At 39.4% G+C, this 21,998-nt stretch overlaps 1 protein-coding gene across 21 annotated transcripts in view; it reads left to right on the forward strand.

Moving 5' to 3' along the window:
- LOC124605478 (calcium/calmodulin-dependent protein kinase type II alpha chain) overlaps positions 1-21,998 on the forward strand; it is a 983,452-nt gene that overhangs the window by 677,334 nt on the left and 284,120 nt on the right. The window lies entirely within an intron of this gene.

Consider the following 21,998-nt stretch of genomic DNA (forward strand, 5'->3'; position numbering starts at 1 on the left):
AATGAAAATTTGAGCAGGACGGGGCTCGAACCCGGATTTCCCGCTTAACGCTAGCGGTTATATAACATACATACATGTCCGAAGGAACATTGCTTGGTAATTCGGAATAACACGGGCACTGCAGTATCCTAAAAGATATACTGTTGGATCGATCATTCAAAGCTTTATCGATGGCCACGCAGAAAATTAAACCAACCCGAAAATTGCTATAAAAATAACTGTCAGAAGGAAGGTCATTCTACACTCCTGGAAATGGAAAAAAGAACACCGTGAATTCATTCTCCCAGGAAGGGGAAACTTTATTGACACATTCCTGGGGTCAGATACATCACATGATCACACTGACAGAACCACAGGCACATAGGCACAGGCAACAGAGCATGCACAATGTCGGCACTAGTACAGTGTATATCCACCTTTCGCAGCAATGCAGGCTGCTATTCTCCCATGGAGACGATCGTAGAGATGCAGGATGTAGTCCTGTGGAACGGCTTGCCATGCCATTTCCACCTGGCGCCTCAGTTGGACCAGCGTTCGTGCTGGACGTGCAGACCGCGTGAGACGACGCTTCATCCAGTCCCAAACATGCTCAATGGGGGACAGATCCGGAGATCTTGCTGGCCAGGGTAGTTGACTTACACCTTCTAGAGCACGTTGGGTGGCACGGGATACATGCGGACGTGCATTGTCCTGTTGGAACAGCAAGTTCCCTTGCCGGTCTAGGAATGGTAGAACGATGGGTTCGCTGACGGTTTGGATGTACCGTGCACTATTCAGTGTCCCCTCGACGATCACCAGTGGTGTACGGCCAGTGTAGGAGATCGCTCCCCACACCATAATGCCGGGTGTTGGCCCTGTGTGCCTCGGTCGTATGCAGTCCTGATTGTGGCGCTCACCTGCACGGCGCCAAACACGCATACGACCATCATTGGCACCAAGGCAGAAGCGACTCTCATCGCTGAAGACGACACGTCTCCATTCGTCCCTCCATTCACGCCTGTCGCGACACCACTGGAGGCGGGCTGCACGATGTTGGGGCGTGAGCGGAAGACGGCATAACGGTGTGCGGGACCGTAGCCCAGCTTCATGGAGACGGTTGCGAATGGTCCTCGCCGATACCCCAAGAGCAACAGTGTCCCTAATTTGCTGGGAAGTGGCGGTGCGGTCCCCTACGGCACTGCGTAGGATCCTACGGTCTTGGCGTGCATCCGTGCGTCGCTGCGGTCCGGTCCCAGGTCGACGGGCACGTGCACCTTCCGCCGACCACTGGCGACAACATCGATGTACTGTGGAGACCTCACGCCCCACGTGTTGAGCAATTCGGCGGTACGTCCACCCGGCCTCCCGCATGCCCACTATACGCCCTCGCTCAAAGTCCGTCAACTGCACATACGGTTCACGTCCACGCTGTCGCGGCATGCTACCAGTGTTAAAGACTGCGATGGAGCTCCGTATGCCACGGCAAACTGGCTGACACTGACGGCGGCGGTGCACAAATGCTGCGCAGCTAGCGCCATTCGACGGCCAACACCGCGGTTCCTGGTGTGTCCGCTGTGCCGTGCGTGTGATCATTGCTTGTACAGCCCTCTCGCAGTGTCCGGAGCAAGTATGGTGGGTCTGACACACCGGTGTCAATGTGTTCTTTTTTCCATTTCCAGGAGTGTATTTCTAACCAATAGAAAATGTTTTAATGCGTTTTCTTAAAGAACTACAATCGTATCTGTTACAAAGTTTATTTTCGGACAAAATAAACTTAAATTCGTCAATTTTCATACAGTATCGAAAAGTTGATAGTATTTTGTCGTGCATGCATTGTGTCGCAGTTCTGCTTATTTCAGCGGATGGGTTGTTGCAACATTTCGCGCCAAAATTATTCACGCGAGTTTTTTTAGTGGAGGTTTATTAATACTAAAGTTTTACGATCGTACACTTTAAATAAACAATGACAAGAATTTTTAACATAAGAGATAATGACAATATATATTGCTTTTCAGTAGTTTATCATTTGTTGCGCGAATCGGGTCAACACAAACCTCCGATCTTACTCGTCTGCTTTGACCCGTGACGTAAGCGTGTTGTGGTGTGTGACGTCATTACGGCGCGGAGTTTAGTCTTGTTTTTGTTTGTGGTGCTCTCTGGTGGTGTGTTCATGGTTTTCGTTTGTTTTAATTTAATGCTCATTGCTGACAGCGTTAGAACTTATCAAGTTCTTACAACTATTCGGTTTAATCGCCGAAGTTGTTAAGTGTTCTCTTTGCCTTGAGGCGATGAAATTGGTTAAAGTTCCGGCCTCTCGGACCAGCGACGGATACATGTGGTGTTGCCGGAAAGATGGCTTATGGCGTTCTATAAGGCGTGGTACCTGGTTCGAGAAGTCTAGATTGGGCATGCGTGAGATTGTGCTTATTACATATTATTTTTGTTATAGATGCCCACAGAGTTTTTGCGCGTTTGAGACTGGTGTGAGTGAGAGGACTGTTTTAGACTGGTATTCCTTTTGTCGTGAAGTGTGTTCGGAATTTATTAAGTACAGGGGTAAGTTGGGTGGGCATGGGGTGCTTGTGGAGGTGGACGAGTCGCAGTTTGGTAAAAGGAAGTATGGGAGGGGGAAGTCTGTGGCTGGTCTTTGGGTGTGGGGGGCTGTTGTTCACGGGGGTGGGGGTACTGAATGTGTTTTTAGGGTTGTGGAGGGGAGGTCGAAGGCAGAATTAGTGGGGTTAATTGAGGAGTATGTAGAGCCCGGGTCCACAATAGTTTCTGATGCTTTTTCTTCTTATAGGGGGTTGGGTGACAGGGGATTTAATCATTTAGTAGTGAACCACAGTCTAGAATTTAAGAATTATGATACTGGGGCTTGCACTAACACAATTGAGGGGATGTGGGGGGCGGTTAAGTCAGTTCTTGGGAGGGGGAAGAGGCGCTCTTCCAACCTTCAGTCTCATTTAGATGAGTACTGTTGGCGGAAGAGTGTCCCAAAGGCCTATTGCATTTTTCGGGTTTTTTTAAGGGCTGTGGGTAAAATGTATAGGCCGAAAGTGGTTAGTTAGGGTGCATTTGTGTGTGATTGTGGTGGCCAATCTAGTTTGTGGGGCTGGAACTTTTTTGAGGTAAGTTCCGTTTTTTTTTGTTTTTGATGTGTGTTTTGTGTCAACAGAAACATCCGATCTCACGCGTCGGCTTTGACCCGTGACGTTAGGGACCTACACATTGATCTGTAGCGTAGCCCTGAATACGAGGTTAGGTTGGGAGGTTTTTTTTTTTTGGCGGGGGGGGGGGGGTCAGGGGGGGGCGCAGCCCCCCCCCTGCCTGGCCTCGAGTACCACTTGTTTATTATTATCTTTGTTCGATCGTAATTTATGTGATTGGGAGCTGTTGTAGACGTATGTAGGTGTAAGGGAAGTGTTGGTTTTTTAGGTTGGTGTTGGGGGATGTGATCGGTAGGTTCTGTTGAGCTATATAGGTCAACGGAAGTGTTCGATCGTAATTTATGTGATTGGGAGCTGTTGTAGATGTATGTAGGTGTAAGGGAAGTGTTCGTTTTTTTTTTTTTTTTTTGTATTGGAGGATGTGATCGGTAGGTTCTGTTGAGCTACATAGGTCAAGGGAAGTGTCCGATTCTGGATAGGAATGTGTTTTTTGGTATTTGGTCAGTTTTGTGATGTTGATTTATTTCGTTGTTTTGCGTGGTTTTGTATGGCGGTCGGTGGCTACATTTGTGTATATTTAGTTTGTCCCCACCCAAAAACCCCAATTTCCCACGCTTGTCCCGTTACAGTCATTAGGCTTTTTGTGAAACTTGTGTATTTCAGTGTTTATAATACGTATGCGATGTTTTTATATCCGCCATATTGGATAATACGTATGCGATGTTTTTATATCCGCCATATTGGAATTGTCGTTTATAGTCGTTTCCGCTACATTTGTGACGTCATGGGTCAAAGCCGACGGGTAAGATCGGACGCTTCTGTATTTCCCGCGAATCATTCAGATAATGGCAAAATCATGGTAGAGTAAGAGTTGGGAATCTTAATGAAAAAATGCTCCTATCTGACCACAAAAGAGACGAATATGCCCTGAGCACAGTTAGAGACTGAAAAGAAGGGAAGTAGTTTTTCGATTTATCTGGCAGCTCAAAGAACTGTGTCAAAACATCTCACATATTCGAGCTTTTTGTATATGAGTTAACACTATTTACGCAGTGCAACAATTTTTTTTATTTGTATGTGGAAGGAATTAATTCGTTTTCCTTAGGGGACCATTTCTCCACCAAACCCATCTCCTGTTACATGTGTGGTGAGGAGTGTAACAACAAATAGACACAAATTTATGTATGTATGTGCTGTCTGTTCTTTTGGAAATGTCCGAAAGAGCAGACACCACGTATATAACTAAGATAATGAAGGCCAATGATCCCCTCATTGCAGATGCACAACAAGCTCGAACTCTTATGGGGATCAGCAAGATGCTACAAGTAATGAGTCTAATGAGCAGGGGCACTACCTCAGTAATGCATGGAAGAAGTTGAGAATTTTTGTCTGACAGGAAACATGCTAGGGTATTCCATGTGATTGTGGTGACAATTTTTCTGGATGGTGTGGTCAGTACAGTGGCCTGGTGAGCATGAGATCTGGTTCAAATCCTGGTCTGGCACAAATTTTCAACTTGCCTCCTTGATAAATGTATTTAATTCTTTTGTGTCTAAATTCAGTGGAAGTGTCTTGATTTCTCTTAAGTCATTCTTCCATTATAAAGTGCTACATCAGAACTGCTTCTATACTGCCCTTACCTTTCCTGAAGCCAAACTGATTATGTACTTCTAGAGAGGGAATGCATCTACAGTAGGAAGCATCAGAGAGTGGGGGTGCATCTATAACAGGAAGTATCCCAGAGTGGGGATATATGTGTCCTAAACTTCAATGACATGTTGTGTCATATTACACACATTACAAATTTTTGGATGACATGATGATGTGTTTCACGTTATATAGCATGACATCATGTATTATATTACTTTACGTGACATGATCCATTATATTACATGACATAGGTACTGATATTAACAAGTAAAGAATTGTGACTATATCAGGATGATGCGATTTAAATTTCTATGAAGCTACCAGATAAGTTGAAAAGCTAGTCTCCATCTCTTACATCCCTAACTCTGCCCAAGAGTTATTCAACTTTTTTGTGCTGTGATAGCAGCATTTTTCATTCTGGTTGACAATATATACCAATACACCTCAGATTTTGGAAGACATCCAACCAAGTTGATTTGGACATGTTGAAACCACCCTTTTGGTATGGTAAATTGACTTAGTGGTTATTGTGCACATCATCCCAATTTGCCTTTCTGATGGGGAATATGCATATGTGTCCATTCTCTTCAGTGTGTCTTGAAATAAGGCCATACAAAACATAAGGCCATACAAAACAGTCTGGAACAAGTTTTATCATTGGCCGGATGCCAGGATGTGCTAAGTTGTGTAGTTGATCGAAAATGAGTTTCTGAAATTTCTGTGGTGCTAGGGGACATGTTCAATTCTGTGAGATGTCACACAAAATCTGTCTTGCTGCACCTGGTAGGAAGTGATTTTCAGTCTTGAGATTTGTGGCTGTGTGACTGAGTAGGTCTTAAATTTAGTTGTGTTGCTGTTGTCCTTCTATGAGCCCATCGTAATTAATTTGTGTGGAGATAGCATTGATGTGTGATAAGTAATTGGCTACAGTCTTATCCACATCTGTTAGGTGGAATACATCCACGAAGAACTGTGCAGTGTTACCAGGTTTCAAAAACATCTCGGGGATAAATTTTTTGGTGAGTCACGGATGGAATCGACCGGTGGCCAGTATTTCTTGTAGATCAGGAGTAGTCAACCTTTTTTTTACCTATCACCCATTTTTGTATCTCTGTTCATGATAAATTTTATAACTGCCCACCCATTCCACAGTAAGGGTGGTTTGTAAAGTAGGGAAGTAACTTTACTTTCAAAATTTGTAAAGCAAGTTGCAGCAATTCAAAGCATACAATAGTAATTACTTAACAAATTCTTTATGTCAAAATTTTATGAAAATGTTTTAAAAAACCCCTGCCACGTGCTGCGCACCATGGAAGCTGGAATGCCTGCTAGTAATCAGTAGGGACCAGGTGTCTACCACTAGTGTAGATAATTAATGGTCTACCTTCGACATCATCTTAAACTGGTGCATTTCCTCGTAGACTGTAAGAAGTTCATGGTTGTAAGCTGATCATTTGCTCAGTGAGGCTGTGAGTTTCTGGGGAAAGAATCTGAGCAATTTTTGGATGCCTGGTATCTCTTGCTGGAGGACTGTGCTGATTGCAAAATCACTCGCATCCACCATTACTGATGACTTCGCATGGGCAAGCAGATGGGCCAAGGTTTTCACATGAGTGAGGCACAGTTTTAGTTGTTGAAAAGCTGTCTGCATGTCAGTAGTCCACTGCAGTTTCTGTTTGCCATTGGTGTTTTTGCACTTTAGTGTCTCTGTTAGTGGGGCCTGTATGGTAGCTGTGTGTTGTAGGTGGCGCCAGTAGAAATGTATCATTCCCAAGAAATTGTATAATTCTTCGTATTGGTGGGGAAGGAGGTAGTTGAAGGATGATTTCCATTCAGTGTGATGTTGGAGGGCTGCCTGCAGCATTAACTGCGTGATCTATGGAGATAACTTCGGTTTGCACACTGTTGGCTTCTTTCCTCCTTGATAATACTCCCGTTTGAGATTAGGTGAGGAGAGACTCAAGAGTCTTGTTATCTTGCAAGAAGATGAGTATGTCTTCTAGGTAAGTGTAGCAAAAGGGCAGTATGAATAGAATACCGTCTAAAAATCGTTGCCACATCTGGGATGTGTTTTGAGATCATTCGTAAAAGATGATGTTCTGTACAGTGTAATGATTACTGTCTTTGGAGCATCACCAAGGCACATTGGTATCTCATGATAACCTTGCTTACAATCCAGAGTGCTGAACACAGATGCACCCGCAAGATAGTGAGTTAAGTCTTATATGTCAAATTACTATCAATGATGAGGATTCTGCAGTCGCCAAATAAGTTTAATGTATCATCTTTCTTTGGTGCTAGTTTGATGGGTGAAGCCCATGGGCTGTCAGATAATCTAACTATTCCTGCTTTCGGTAGATCATCAATGGCTGCTTTTAACGTGTGTAGTTTATCAGGTGAAAACTGTAGCATTTCTGATTGCACGCTGAGTGAAAGAAACTTGGGAAAAGTCTGTGGGTGATGGCAGATGACCATGGAATATGGTTAAGGGTGGGAGGTGGGGGTGTCACTTGTGCAAATGGCAAATTACTAACATTCTCAGTGTACAAAGATTGCATAGGTGGGAGCACTTCCCAGAAGTCAGATGGAGGTATGCCATGGCTGTATTGTGTCTGCATGGTGAAGTCTTCATCAGTGGTTGGAGTTGGTTGCAAGTATGGGGGATAGTGATAAGCTATGGTGAGTTCATCAGACATTCTTTGTGTTGCTAGTCATGGTGTTTCATTATTGTCTTGTAGGCACAGAGGCTGTAATAGTGTGTCAGTGTAATGAAACAGCTTGTGTTGGATTTGTTTGACTGTGTAGTCGAGGAGATGATGGTAATGTTGATCCATTTCAGTACTGTGTTGTTGTTGTTTGGAGGTGGTCCAGTGCTGTGTTACTTACAAGGAAGGGCACAGCTGACAATGCCAGAGATTGCATGGTTGGTGTCCCATTGGGTTGTGCCATTGGATAAATCCAGTAGTAGCCTGTAATAGAGGAGGAAATCTGCTCTGAAGATGGATTTGCTAACCTCTGCAATTTCAGAGTTCCATTTAGAAGTAATTCTGAATCCCAGATCTAGTGTTCATGTTTCAGAGATGGAAACAGTGACAACAGAATTGTTTGCTGTGCAAAGCTGCCCAAACTGTACGTGATCCCAGCAATAGTGCAGGGTGGTGGCCAGTGGAGAATGGTTGCCAGTAGTTTCTGTTGTGCCAGCTGTGTGAAGGTCACTGTCCAGGGTGGGGATTGTGATGTCACTGTCGGCAGCAATCAGGTGTGGTTGGACCAGTAAAGCAGGCTCTGTGAACAGTGCATAGTAACGCTGGTACTGCTGGCTTGTGCACAGTGGCATTATTGCCAACTGAATTGATACATTGTCTGTGTTGCTTAACAATGTAGATTCTTTTGACTGTTGGGCTCCATAAGGTTCCCTTTCTGTGCAGCAACCATGGACTATAAAATTCTAAAGAATGTAGCAACCAGTTGTGGAAACATAATTTATTTATCTTGTTGCAAATCGATTTCAACTGATATGAGTCATCATCAGTGCATTTTTCTAACCAATACATGCCATAAGTAGAAGTAATGTCCTTGGCAGATTACTATCATGATAGAAATCTGCCAAGAACAGTACTTCTACTTATGGCATGTATCGGTTAGAAAAATGCACTGATGATGACTGAGATCAGTCGAAATCGATTTGCAACAAGATAAATAAATTATGTTTCCACAACTGGTTGTTACATTCTTTATAATGAAGGTTCTACCTGCTAATTTGAGTTTATGGTCCAGCAGTCCCCACTCATTGGTAATTGTGGCAACCTGTTCCTGGAACAGGAGTTTTGCTACCCACAATGTTCACAACAAGCAATCAGGCATTAATAGTGGGTGATCGATGTTCACAGCCATAGTTGATATGGGTGTTCTGTTTGTTAAGGTTTCATCACATATTACTTGTTGTAACTCTTCTTTATGCATCCGGAAGAGACTTTGCAAGAGTGTTGGTTTTGCTGTTGAATATTCATTTTCCACGGGTGGTGCCAAGATGATACCACTAATCAAATCTGCGTGTTCACCCAGGTTGGTGATGAGTGTGATGAATTTAAATGTCTCACTCATAATGTTGAGGGCGGCAAGAATGCTATCCACTATGGCAAGTCATACAGAGATCTTATCTGAGTGAAATGACTGAAGTTTGGGTTGGACGCCAAATTGTGAGAGGGGTTGATATAGGTGAATCTGCAGGCATGGAAGAATGTGTGGCAGTAGTGCCAATGAATGTTCCATTACTGTATGGTAGCACAAAAAAAACATGCAGTTGCAAGGGGGGGGGGGGGGGGGGGTGAGTGTCAGTCATGTCAGCACCAATTTTGAGATGTAATTCATGCAGCACGTTGGGATCATCATTCATGATTAGTGGTGATTATGATCAATTGAGTGATAGGGGTTCAGAACATACCATTTGCAAAGCAGTAGTGGTAGTGACATCACACAGTAAATCCGCAGTAGGATATAATTTTCTGGCCTTGACATCGGTTGTCAGTTCACTGTACTGGTGAGTGTCACTGTTACTTTTAATTTAAACACTTTGTTCGAAATTCAGTCATTAAGCACTGTGTGCCATGGTGATGCAATCGTGGGTGAAAGTCATGAATTGCGACACACAATGGTTACACGTTGGATGTGTTATTGTTTTGTGGTATCCAGCTCAGTACATATTTGCCATGATTTGTGGTCTTTACAGGGCACCAAAGTAGTTTGGTGTGGTGTAGGATAAGACATGGTGCAGTATAATAGTAACTCTTTATTGCATGAATATTATACAGTAAGGCAAATACGACTGTTCTGTTTGGAAGCACTACTTTCTGAGCTCACTGTCACGTCAAAGAGCATCTACTGTAAAGGAAAGTCACCTATCAGTGATGTTACGTGACATGGAGTTCCCGCCTACCTATGAGGGAAGTGACCATTCAGAATTGGCACACTTGAATTGCAGAAGGTCTTGTTCACAAATTAATTTATTGCTGTGGTTTTATTCATCATCATCTGACACATAGTGAAGTACAGGAACAATCCACTTCTGTAGAGCTATATTTTCAGTAACTTATGTGCCCTCCTATATGTGTTTTGTGTATTTATTTCTTTTTGTGCCTGATGATGATGTCTCAAAACACATCAGTAAATTGATTTGTGACCAAAACCTTCCACAGTTTGTGTGCCAATTTTTTTTGAAGACTTGAAATTTATTGTGCAGTTTCACCTCACAGTATTTGAAACATAGTTATGGAAACATGTTGTGCAATAATACATGCACTAAAGGATTAGATTAAAGTATATAATGTATACATATACATAAATATATATACTGTATGTACTTTTATTCATAACTTTAAAAAACACTGTCTTCCTTCATAGCTGCAGAGTTCAGTTTCTGGTATTTTCTGAGAACCATATCATGCGATTCGTTCTTAACCCTGGAAAGACACAGAGGGGTTTGTTACACCCCACCCTTATTTCTTTTCTTGATTAATCACTTCCTCTTAACTTTGACAAATGTTAGCGTATAAATTATGTACCATAACGTTAATTTAGAAAATGTGCTATTTGGGTTTTGAAGGAAATTCTCAGAAAATGCATATTCCACAGAATGGATAGCTTTGTGGTTTAAAGTAATATAAGCCTTCTCGTATTGGTTGGCAAACTTGTGTTTATTGTTGAACATCTGTCACATTGGCATCACTGTAATGGCGCTGTTATTTCTCTTCTAGTAGTAACATCATGTTGTAAAGAGCATTCAGATTGTGGATTTATTGTTTAAAAGTGGTGATCAAAATTTATTTGAAATAGAAGATTTCAGTTACATTGTAGAAGAAATAGAAAATGACAAGAGTTGAAAATAAGTCATTTACAAAGAATGATGGAAAAATACCAAACTGAAAATGGAAAAATGTATCAAAAGGAGCAAAGGATGGAAAGTATGTTGTAGTCTAAAAGTACTCACATTTGCAAAGCTAAGGAAACTTTTAGGAATGGCGGGCATTGAAGTGTTTCACAATGTCTCTGGACTTTGCAAGATGCCATTAAAGAAAGACAAATCTTTGAGTGAAATATTCAATCATTCTTGATCGGCACACTTCCTTCAGAGAATCAAAAAAGGGACTGTTTATGAAGCACTATGTACTCTGCTCAAACACAAAAGGGAAACATTTCTTGGAATCTTAAACGCAAGAAGATCCAAAGTTGGGTATGCTGGTGAAATGATTAGGTATGGAAGAAGATGCAGAGATGAAAGAGAGAAGGGGTGGCTAAAATGAGTGCATCAAAGAATTCAGATGTCATGAGAGTCACTGTGACAGGCAAAACATGCCTAGAAAAGAAACTGCCAGCTCATTTAACTATAAGCAAAATGCATAAAGAGTTTCTTAATATAACTAAGAAAATATTAAATGAATGTCAGTATTTGTTGTATTATTCTGGTTTGTGTTCAGCCTTTAATTTAGATTTTTGATGCTTAAAAACTAATACTTGAAGTGAGTATCTGAGACTAAAAACCTTCAAAGGAGCAGAAATAAACCTGCAAGAAAAGAACCAGCTCATTGCTTCATATCTTGTGCAAAACACTCGAGCAAAGCACTTTTTTGAAGAGTTGAACCTGCTTTCTGAAGGAACTTCGAGCATCAGTTTTGATCTTATGCAAAACCAGCCTTTGCCAAAGATCAATAAGGCTGAGATATATTATGCCCACAAAATATAGTATTGAACATTCGGGATTGTAATCATACACCAGAAAAATCTTCTTCTACAGGTAGCTAGAGACAGAGCATGGCAGAGGCTGCAATGAAGTAACATTCTTTTTGAATCAGTTTCTCAGTAATATAGTAAGTGAGAAAGTAAACAGTGTGACAGGTCTTCTCTTATTTTCCAATTATTGTGTGGGGTAGAAAGAAAATTGTACTGCACTAACTTTCCTGATTTGATTCTGCCAGGAGAAGAAACTACAATTTGAAGGGTTTTTGCCCCTGTGTGTAGTCTTCTATATGCCATAGACTGGTTGGTTGGCTTGGTGAAAAATAAGGTAAGGAAGAAAGAAAGTATTGTGTACCTAACACAATATGATGATATCTTTTCAACAGTGGGAACATTGTTTACATCTTCTTACGTACTGTTTGTCAGTTGAAAAACAGGGTGCGGAAAATGCTTGAAAATAGAAAAAGGCTTCAGTTTTTTTTTCCTACCAGTTTTTAAGTAAAAATTTGTTGGTAGAATCCAAGGTTTTGTCCAGGAGAAATGATTTTAAATTACATTTCAATCTTGCTTCACTGCCTGTGAGATATTTTTAGTTACCGGGCAAATTATCAAAAAATTTTAATCTTGCATATTGAATTCCTCTCTGAGCCACCAATAGCGTTAATGATGAGTAATAAAGGTCATCTTTCCCTCTAGTGTTATAGGTGCATACATATTTGTTCTTCTCAAATTGTAATGGATTATTTATGACATATTTCATTAGCAGAAATATGTATTGTGATGACACGGTTAAAATGCTTATCTCCTTGAATAGGTATCTATATGATGTCCATGGGTGAACAAAACATATTGTTCTTACTGCTCGCTTTTGTACGACCAGTACTTTATTTCTAAGTGATGAGTTACCCAGAAAATTATTCTGTATGGCATTATTGTGTGGAAATATGCAAAATATATCAGGAGTTGATACTTTTGTTTCTAAGATTAGCAATTATAGCAAGAGCAAAAATAGCAGAACTTAATTGTTTGAGATACTCAGTAATATGCTTCTTCCAGTTCAAGTTTTCATTAGTATGTATACCCAAAAGTTTGGAGCATTCTACCCTACTTCCTGGCTCCTGCTTGTGTACTGTGTCAGTTGTTGATATGACTGTATTTGTTGTACAGTCACTAAAATTTTCTGTCTTTCTGATATTGTCTGCATGCTATCTGTCAAGTATGATTCAAATCAGCTGTGTGAAAAGCCATCAGTTCCATAAAACTTGAGTTTTTCTAAGACAGTATCGTGATATAAACAGTCAAAGGCCTTGGAGAAACTGTAAAAGATACCTGCTGGTGATATATTATTATTTAAGGCTTGTACTATTTGATGAGTGAATGTATAAACAGCATTCTCAGTCCAACTACCTTTCTGGAATCTGAACTGTGATACATTAAGTAAACAGTTTACACGTAAGTGTGTAACTACTCTTTGAGTACATTACTTTTCATCTCGGAGTATTTATTTATTTATTCATTGGTTAAGTATCCATTCATCAAATATTTGATGTAGGATATAGCTTACTTTGTATATTAGTACAAATTTTAAATGCATGCTACATAATAGTGACATAAATAATTTAAGTACATGATGCAGTACAGTAAATCATTTAAATACAATTCATTAATATAGTAGTGCAGCGTAACATGTAGTACAACAGGTAACAAAGCCATTTGTTTCATAATACAAAAAAGGAAATAATATAAATTTATGTTAACAGATATTCATTTACAGTATAATAGCAACTGTCTTGTAAATATGTTTTCAAAGCCACTTTGAATTTTTGTTTATCTTTTATTTCCTTGATATGGTGGAGAAATTTATTGTAAAGTTTTTTGCCAGTTTGCAGAGGCCCATTTTGTCTTAGAGTTGTGCTTACATGTTCACTGAGGAAGTCTTCGAGTTTTGCCAGGTGTCGTGTGTGGACTGCTTGATTTGTACATACTAAATGATTTTTAGTTTCTGAAATTTTCTTTATGTATGTAATTATCTCAAGAATATATGGAGTCCTTTAAAAAGGGGTTTGCAAGGATTTCTGGGTGTGGCATTTTCAGTTGCCCTGATGAATCTTGTCTGTGCTCTGAAGCAGCTTTTGCTTATTGGTGAATTTCCGTAAAATATTATCCCATATCACAGCAGTGATTCTGCTTGCGTGTAGTACACATTTTTTAGTGTTTCTTTTGATGTACACCCAGCGAGTATTTTTATGCTGTAGCATGGTGTGCTAACTTCTCACTGATGTATTTGATGTATGTGTCGAACTTCATGTTGTCATGAATCCATAATGGTAGAAATTTTGTTGATTTACAGTTCCAAATTTTTTATTGAATAGATTTATGGTGGGAGTTAATGGATGTTTATTGTGTGTGGTATGAAGGTGCATTGCAGCTGTTTTATCTATGTTAACAATAAGATTGTTTGTGGTGAACCATTTTGTAATGTGTGTGGTGCAATTTTGTACTTCATATTGTAGTTCTGTAGCAGTTCTGCTTTGTACTGATATATTTGTGTCATCTGCAAATTATATACAGGGTGTCCCATTTATCTTGACTACCCTAAATAACTGTTTGTCCAGATGCAAATTACAAAATGTCTCAAGCAAATGTTCTTTAGCCATCGGGGGGCTTAAACAGCGTGATTGCCTTTGTTGTAGCTTTGTTTTTTACAAAGATACAAACAGCAGTATGACTTTTTTAAATGGCACCCTGTATTTTTTTTATTCGGTAATTCATTTCCTCTCCTGAAGACCTATTCAAAAATGTATCACAGAGTACCATTCACTGAAACACAACGTTATTAATTACATAACACAACATTGACGTTGACACTCCCAGCGCTTAATGCAGGTATTCGGGGTAATGGAATGCATTCATGAGCTGACATTGGCAGAGGACAAATGTAAACATAAGTAGAATGCACATCTGTCATTCCATCAACCATCGTCAGTTGAAGAGCTGTGTGAGAAGAATGTACACCAACGAAGAGAAGGTAGAAATGCTACTGATCTATGGGGAATGTAAGTTAGCAGAACAGTAATTGAAATACTATTTTCTTATGTTTGGGTACATTTAGTACATTAGTTTAGTCCTTTTAAATACTGTTGTGTAGAGTAGGTATACATGAAAGTCTGTCCTTCCTACAAACTGCATCGACATAACATTTCTTTTATTGTTGTTGTTGTTGACGGTAGGCGAAATGCTATGCAGGCAGTGGAACTTTGCAGAGAGCGATATCATGACAACAACGCACCTTCCTGACAGATGTTTTCTCATCTTGTTGTGATGCTTCAGGAAATGGGAAGTTTCAACCCACAACAGTGCAGTTGTTGTAGCACTCGCACAGACAAAGTTGCCGAAGTTACTGTTCTCGCTTCTGTTGTTATGAATCCACATGTGAGCACACAACAGCTTGAACATGAGATTGGCATTCCTAAAACCAGTGTACATCATATTCTTACAAGTCACTGGCTCCATCGTTACCATGTACACCTACATCAAGAATTGCGTGGGAATGATTTCCAGAATCGTGTACAGTTCTGTCAGTGGGAACAGCAGCAAATCCTCGCCAACCCGAACTTCTTCTCCAATGTTCTATTTACCAGTGAATGTTCCTTCTCAAACAAAGGACAGGTAAATACAAGGAACATGCATTATTGGTCCAGCAACAACCCATGATGGCTTAAACAGTTGGAATATCAGTGTCAGTGGAGAGTTAACATCTGGTGTGGGATGCTTGGTACTACAATTATTGCCCCTAGTCTAAACGGCGCAGCGTATGCCAACTACCTGAGACAAGTTCTTCCCCCTCTTCTGGATGAAGTGCTGCTAAGAACCAGAATGATTATGTGGTATCAACATGATGGATGTCCAGCACATAATGCCTTGCATGTACATCATGTTCTGAACTGAAGGTACCCTGCCAGGTGAATTGGTCGAGGAGGAACAGTTACTTGGCCTGCTAGGTCTCCTGATTTAAATACTCTGGACTTGTTTCTTTGGGGATGCATTAAAGACTTTGTCTGTCATGACATTCTAACAACTCCAGAGGACTTGCATGAACATATTGTGCTTGCTTGTAATTCTCTTCAGCAGACAACACTGGAAGCAGTAAATAATTCTTCCATTCGACAAGTGCACCAGTGTATCAGTGTCCAGGGTCACCACTTTGAGCACCTTTGAATGTTCCACTCCTGGGCAATGGTACAGGAGAGTCACAGTCAATTTTGTGTTATGTTTTTACTTGGTTTTCATCTGTTTTCTAACAACTCCAGCAACTGGACTAGTTGTGATTCCAGGATCAAAGTCAATGTTGTGTTATGTAATTAATAACATTGTGTTTCAGTAAATGGTACACTGTGATACAGTTCTGAATAGGTCTTTAGGAGAGGAAATGAATTACCGAATAAAGAATACAGGGTGTCATTTACAAAAGTCATACTGCTGTTTATATCTTTTTAAAAAACAAAGCTACAGCAAAGGCAATCGTGCTGATTGATGTCCCCCTGACGGCTAAAGAACATATGCTTGAAACATTTTGTAATTTGTATCTGGACAAACAGTTATTTAGGGTGGTCAAGATAAATGGGACACCATGTATATTTTTGGGAATCACTAGATGATTCTAGGTCATTGATAAATATGAAAAACAACACTGGGCCCAAGATAGAACCTTGGGACACACCATACTTCATTTCTTTTCTTTTAGATTGGTGGATGTACGTAACATTTTCTTCCTGATGCATGATTTCAAATGTCTGCTCTCTACTTCTCAAGTATGACACCACCCACTCATGTGCCAGGCCCCTAGTTCCTACGTACTCCAATTTTTGAAGTAGTAAGTTGTGGTCTATCACATCAAAAGCTTTTGTGAGGTCCATAAATGTTGCTGATATATGTTCTTTCTCATTTATTGCAATTGAGGCTTCATTAACAAAGTCAAAAATGGCAGCTTCTGTTGATTTGAGGTTTCTGAACCCATGTTGGGTATTTGATACAAAACTGTTTGGAATGAAATCAGTCTTTTGTAAAAAAAAAAATCTTTTTTCCAGTATTTTAGAAAAACCAGACAGCAGAGATATTGGCCTGTAACTCTTTCCATATGTCTTGTCTTTCTTGAAAAGAGATCTTACCCTGGCCATTTTTAGCTTTCGTGAGAAAATACCACTACACAATGAGTCTCAATTTTGGTTTTAATTCCCTTATGATATTCAGTATTTCCTTTTCATCTGCTGAATACAAAAAGATTGTTTTTGCATTTATGTTAATTTTTTGCTCATCTCTGTTTCCAGAAGCTGTTTTTTTGTTGTTTTCCATCAATTTGTTTGCTATTTCTGGGAAATATGCATTAAATACATAAGCTACTGTATGTGTGCCAGGAATTTTGTCTCCATTTTCAAGCAGATTTATATTACTGTGTTTTTCTTGTTTTAGCCAGTTTCTCTCCTAACAATGGTCCACACTGCTCTCATTTTATTTGTAGCTTTTTCCGTGTAGTTCTCATTTGTTAGCTTTGTTGACATTCTGATAACTTTATTTAGGATCTGTTTGAATCTTTTAAAATACACATCAAATTCTGGAGTTGTTGTGGTTTGCTTGGGCATAGTATAGAGGAATGTTTTTTTCTTCAGTGAAACTTTTGTGGCTGCAGTTATCCAACTACTTTTTGTATTTTTTTCCTGATTTTCTTTCTTCTGAGTGGGGAGTGCTGTTCATAATAATACTGGAAGGTGCTTAGGAGTTTATCAAATTTTTCATTTGTGCTGCTACAGCTATATACATCTTCTCATATCTCTTTTAGTTAAGCAGTTGATAAATGCGTTTATGTTTTGTATTTTTGGGATGTATTCCAATCTCTGTCTTCCCTTACAGTTTTTACTGTCTATAGCTCCTAAAGTATCATGGAAGTTATTTTCTGATGCCTTAACAGGTGTTAACATCCTGTCCCTTCTTCTTGTCAGTGTTTTCCACATATTCCTATGCTCGCTGATTCTGTGGAGAACCTCCTCATTCCTTACATTATCAGTCGACCTGATTTTCAGCATTCTTGTGTAGCATCACATCTCAAAGGTTCGATTCTTATATGGTCCGCTTTCCCCACAGTCCATGTATGACTTCTATACAATACTGTGCTTCAAACTTGCATTTCACAAATTTTATCCCCAAACTACGACCTATGTTTGATACTGGCAGACTTCTCTTGGCCAGGAATGCCCTTTTTGCTAGTGCTAGTCTGTTTTTAATGTTTTCCTTGTTCCATTTTTAAGGATTATTTTGCTGCATAGGTAGTAGGATTCCTTAACATTGCCTACTTTGTGATCCCCAATTCTAATATTAAGTTTCTCACTCTTCTCATTTGTGCTACATCTCATTACTTTTGTGTTTCTTTGATTTACTCTCAATCCACATTCTGTTCATTCCATTCAGTATATCGTGTACTTCTTCACTTTCACTGAAGATAGCAGTGTCACCAGCACTGATATTTTTTCACCCTGAATTTTAATCTCACACTTGAACCTTTCTTTTATTGCCTACACTGCTTCTTCAATGCATAGAATGAGTAAATAAAAGAGGCAAAAGTTTTGGTACTTCCTGACACTTCATCCAACAAGCTAACATCTAGGATTGTGCACTGTTCTGCAGGCAGCACAACCAATAACATTTTCAAGCAGAAACTTCCCCTAAAGAACAAGGTTTTCTTTCTGAAGACTATTAACTGTCTGAACTGGTCCAACTCAGCTAAGGTGCCAGATGTTTAAAAGCTGCTCCTTGCAATGGGGCATCAAGGGGACAATTATATTTTAACAGAAAAGCTTTGGGATCACAGCCTGCAGGTCATGGTCATTGTTATGGTCATAGTGATTGTTGTTATTGTTGTGATGGCAGTGGTGGCGGTGACAGTATGCAGGACCACTGTCAAATTGTAAATGGAGGTTTGTTGTAGACTTGTAAGGAAGTAACTAAAGTGTCAAAATTTTTTCAGGTACATATTTTCATTCAGAATTATGTATTATAATGTGTGAGATGCATGGTGCTCCCAAAACATTTTTCCCCTCAGCCTAATTGTGTTGTTGTTGCCAAAGTGTGTTATTTTCAAGTTAATTCTATTTTACACTTTCAAAGTCTATTTGTAGGAAATTGTCATACTTTTTTCAAAGTAATGTTTAATGACACATATAGAGGATTCAAAGGTGTATTTTTAATTTAAAAAATCCATAAGCACAAAAAGTGACAGATATTTTGCCTATGTCATAAAATTTGTACAAACTAAAATACGTAGTAGGTTTTGGAAATAAGCTACTCAAATGTGTTGCTGCAGGGTTAATATTTCTGTTTTCGTACTCAGATGCCCAAACATCCCACAATACCTGCTATGATTTATACATTTTTTTGCACTCTAATAGCAATTTTCTTTCACCTTGTTTGGGACATCTTTGCGACACAACATCAAACAGAAAATACAAAGATACCCAGAAACTAGCTTGTGAGACACTGGTAAGAATAGTGTCAATACTGTCCATAGAAAGCACAATATTTCTAGGCAGTGAAATATATTTAAAATGTTTTAGATGTGATCAGTTTTATTGTGCAACCTCTCAATCTAGTTTCTACATGTTCAATGTATCTGTGCGTCTGGAAATAATGCACAATAATACTGGCTGTCTTGGGGCTGCTCATGTTTTCTCCCAACCCCCCCCCCCCCCCCCCCCCCTAACACAGATCATCATGTCAGTAATTTGCTTTAAATGTTCTGAAATGTGTAAAAATTTTCACTTCACAAAGAAAAAATACCTAGTATCCTATGACTGTAAAATCAGCGAGTCACTGTTGGAATCAGCCACCTCATACAAATACCTGGGTGTAACACTTTTGTAGGCTAGTGAAATAATCACATAGGTTCAGCCATGGGTAAAGGAGGTGGTAGACTTCAGTTTATTGGTAGAATACTGGGGAGTGCACTCCATCTACAAAGGAAATAAGGAGATTGCTTACAAATTACTCGTGCAGCTGGTTCTATAATATTGTTCAAGTGTGTGGAACCTATACCACGTAGGACTAACATGGGATATTGAACGTATATAGAGAAAGGCAGCTTGATGGTCACAGATTGGTTTAATCTATGAAAGACTGTCACAGAGATACTGAAGGAACTGAACTGGAAAACTGTTGACAATAGATGTAAACTATCCCGAGAAAGTCTATTAACAAAGTTTCATGACTGCTCTAGGAATATACTGTGACCTCCTACATAGGGATCATGAAGATGAGGTTAGAAAATTACTGCATGCACAGAGGCATTCAGACAGTCATTCTTCCAATGCTCTGTAAGTGAATGGAACAGGGAGAAACCCTAACAATCGGTACATGGGGCGTATCCTCTGCCATGCATGTAACAGTGGTTTGCAGAGTATAGATGTAGATGTAGACTCACATATAGTAGTTTAGAATTAAATGAATGCTTCCAGTTCATAGTGCATCTTTGTATCTCTTCACAGCTGTAAGAACCAGGTTCTTTTTTTTTTTCTCAATATAATGACCAAGTCCTATTTCCAGAAGAATTATAAAATACCTGTAATGTCTCCTGTGAAACAAAGACAGAATCCCCATCGGTGAAGAATGGTTGACTGCACTTTTAATGGCGAGAATAAAAGAACAAATGATTAATAACTTCCCAGTGTGGTATGAGAAAGTGGTCATCCAGGTTTCTGCAAGTAACAATTGCAGCATGGAATTTGCATTTGAACTATGCACACCTCCTCACGTTTATATAGAAATCCCGCAAGCAGCCATTGGTAAAATTCTTTAGGTGTTGGGTGAAACTTACCTTTAATGGTAGCAACATTTTGATAAATAGTTCAGAAAACTCATTAGATTGTGGTTGCTTTATGGCTACTGGTAGCAATTTTAGCATATTTTGATCTTCCTGTGAAGTCAACTAAAATTGCTGAAATACTGAATATGAAAAGATAAGAATTGTAAATGTGATGCAAAGGAGGTAGCTAAATGTCACGCACTATATGTTCATAAAAACCTTTGCATTATCATACCAATTTTCCAATAGTCAAAGTCCACTCATTTGAAGTGACTGTCTCAATTCTCAATCAAATTCCCTTAACATTGCCTGATTTGTTTTGGACACATTTAATTGCCTTTGTGCTACTTTCATTTTTCATCTTATAACCTCTTTTCGAGATGCTATTCATTCCATTTAACTACCCTTGCCAGTCCTTGACCCTCCCTGATAGAACTGCAATGTCATTGACAAACTGAACTTTACTCTTTTTCATATATTTCTTGCTTGATCTAGAAACTGAATAATAAGGTGTATAGGCTACAATTGTGTCTCCAGTCCCTTCTCAACCATTGCTGTCCCTTTCATGTCCTTTGATTCACACAGCAGCAGTATGCTGTTATAGATAATATACTGAATAGTGGTGTATTCATCTAATAAAACAATATCAGAATTTTGAGGAGTTTATTCCACTTAGTATTGTCTAAGTCTTTACCAAATTGACACACTGTCATTGTAAGTTTGCCTTTCTTCAACTATGTCCTAGAAGAAGTCACATGGCCAGTATACTGTTGCATGTTCCCACATTTTTCCTGAACCCAACCTAAGTTTTAGCAGAGGTTGGCCTCTACAGCTTCCCATTCTTCTGTAAATAATTTGTTAGTATTTTACAAGTATGGCTTATTAACCTGATGATTCACTTATATTGAAATCTGTCAGTGTCTTCTTTCTTTTGCACTGAAATTATTATATTCTTCATGAAGTCTGTTAGTACTTCACCCGTTTCACATATCTTGCAAGGATCTCAGTAATTCTGAAGGAATGACATTTTCTCTAGTTGTGTTGTATCTACCTGCGACCTCTCAGAATTCTGTAAAATTCTTCTTGCAGTATCATATGTCTCAGCTCACCTTCATCTTAATCTACTTTCTGTTTGTGTTGCATAATTTTCTCCTCCAGTTTGTCACCTTTGTGTAATTCTTCTATACACTCCTCCTACCATTCTGCCTTCCCTACCTTGTTTATTACTCTCTTTCCATATGAGTTCTTGTTTGAATATTAGCTTCTCTTTTCTCCAGTGACTTCCTTAATTTCTAATAAGCAGCTTCTCTCTCTCCGATTGCTATCTATGCTTCTACATCTCTGAATTTTTCTCCATTCATTCCTGGTTTGCATTTTGCATTAATGTCAATAATTTTTAGACATGTATTCCTTTCTGCCTACTTGATTGTCTGCATTTTTATATTTTCTCCTGTCACTGGGCATTGCCTTTCATCTATTTGATTCTTAGCTATTCTATGCTATTCTTTCTGCTGTTCCCCTCAATTGTTGTTTAATGCTCACCTTCAAAATCTTAGTAGCCACTGATTCTTACAATTCATCCAGGTCCCATACTCCTTTATGCCCTGCCTTTTTACAGTTTC

The sequence above is a fragment of the Schistocerca americana genome, chromosome 1 (genome assembly GCF_021461395.2).
Source record: "Schistocerca americana isolate TAMUIC-IGC-003095 chromosome 1, iqSchAmer2.1, whole genome shotgun sequence".
NCBI lineage: Eukaryota > Metazoa > Arthropoda > Insecta > Orthoptera > Acrididae > Schistocerca > Schistocerca americana.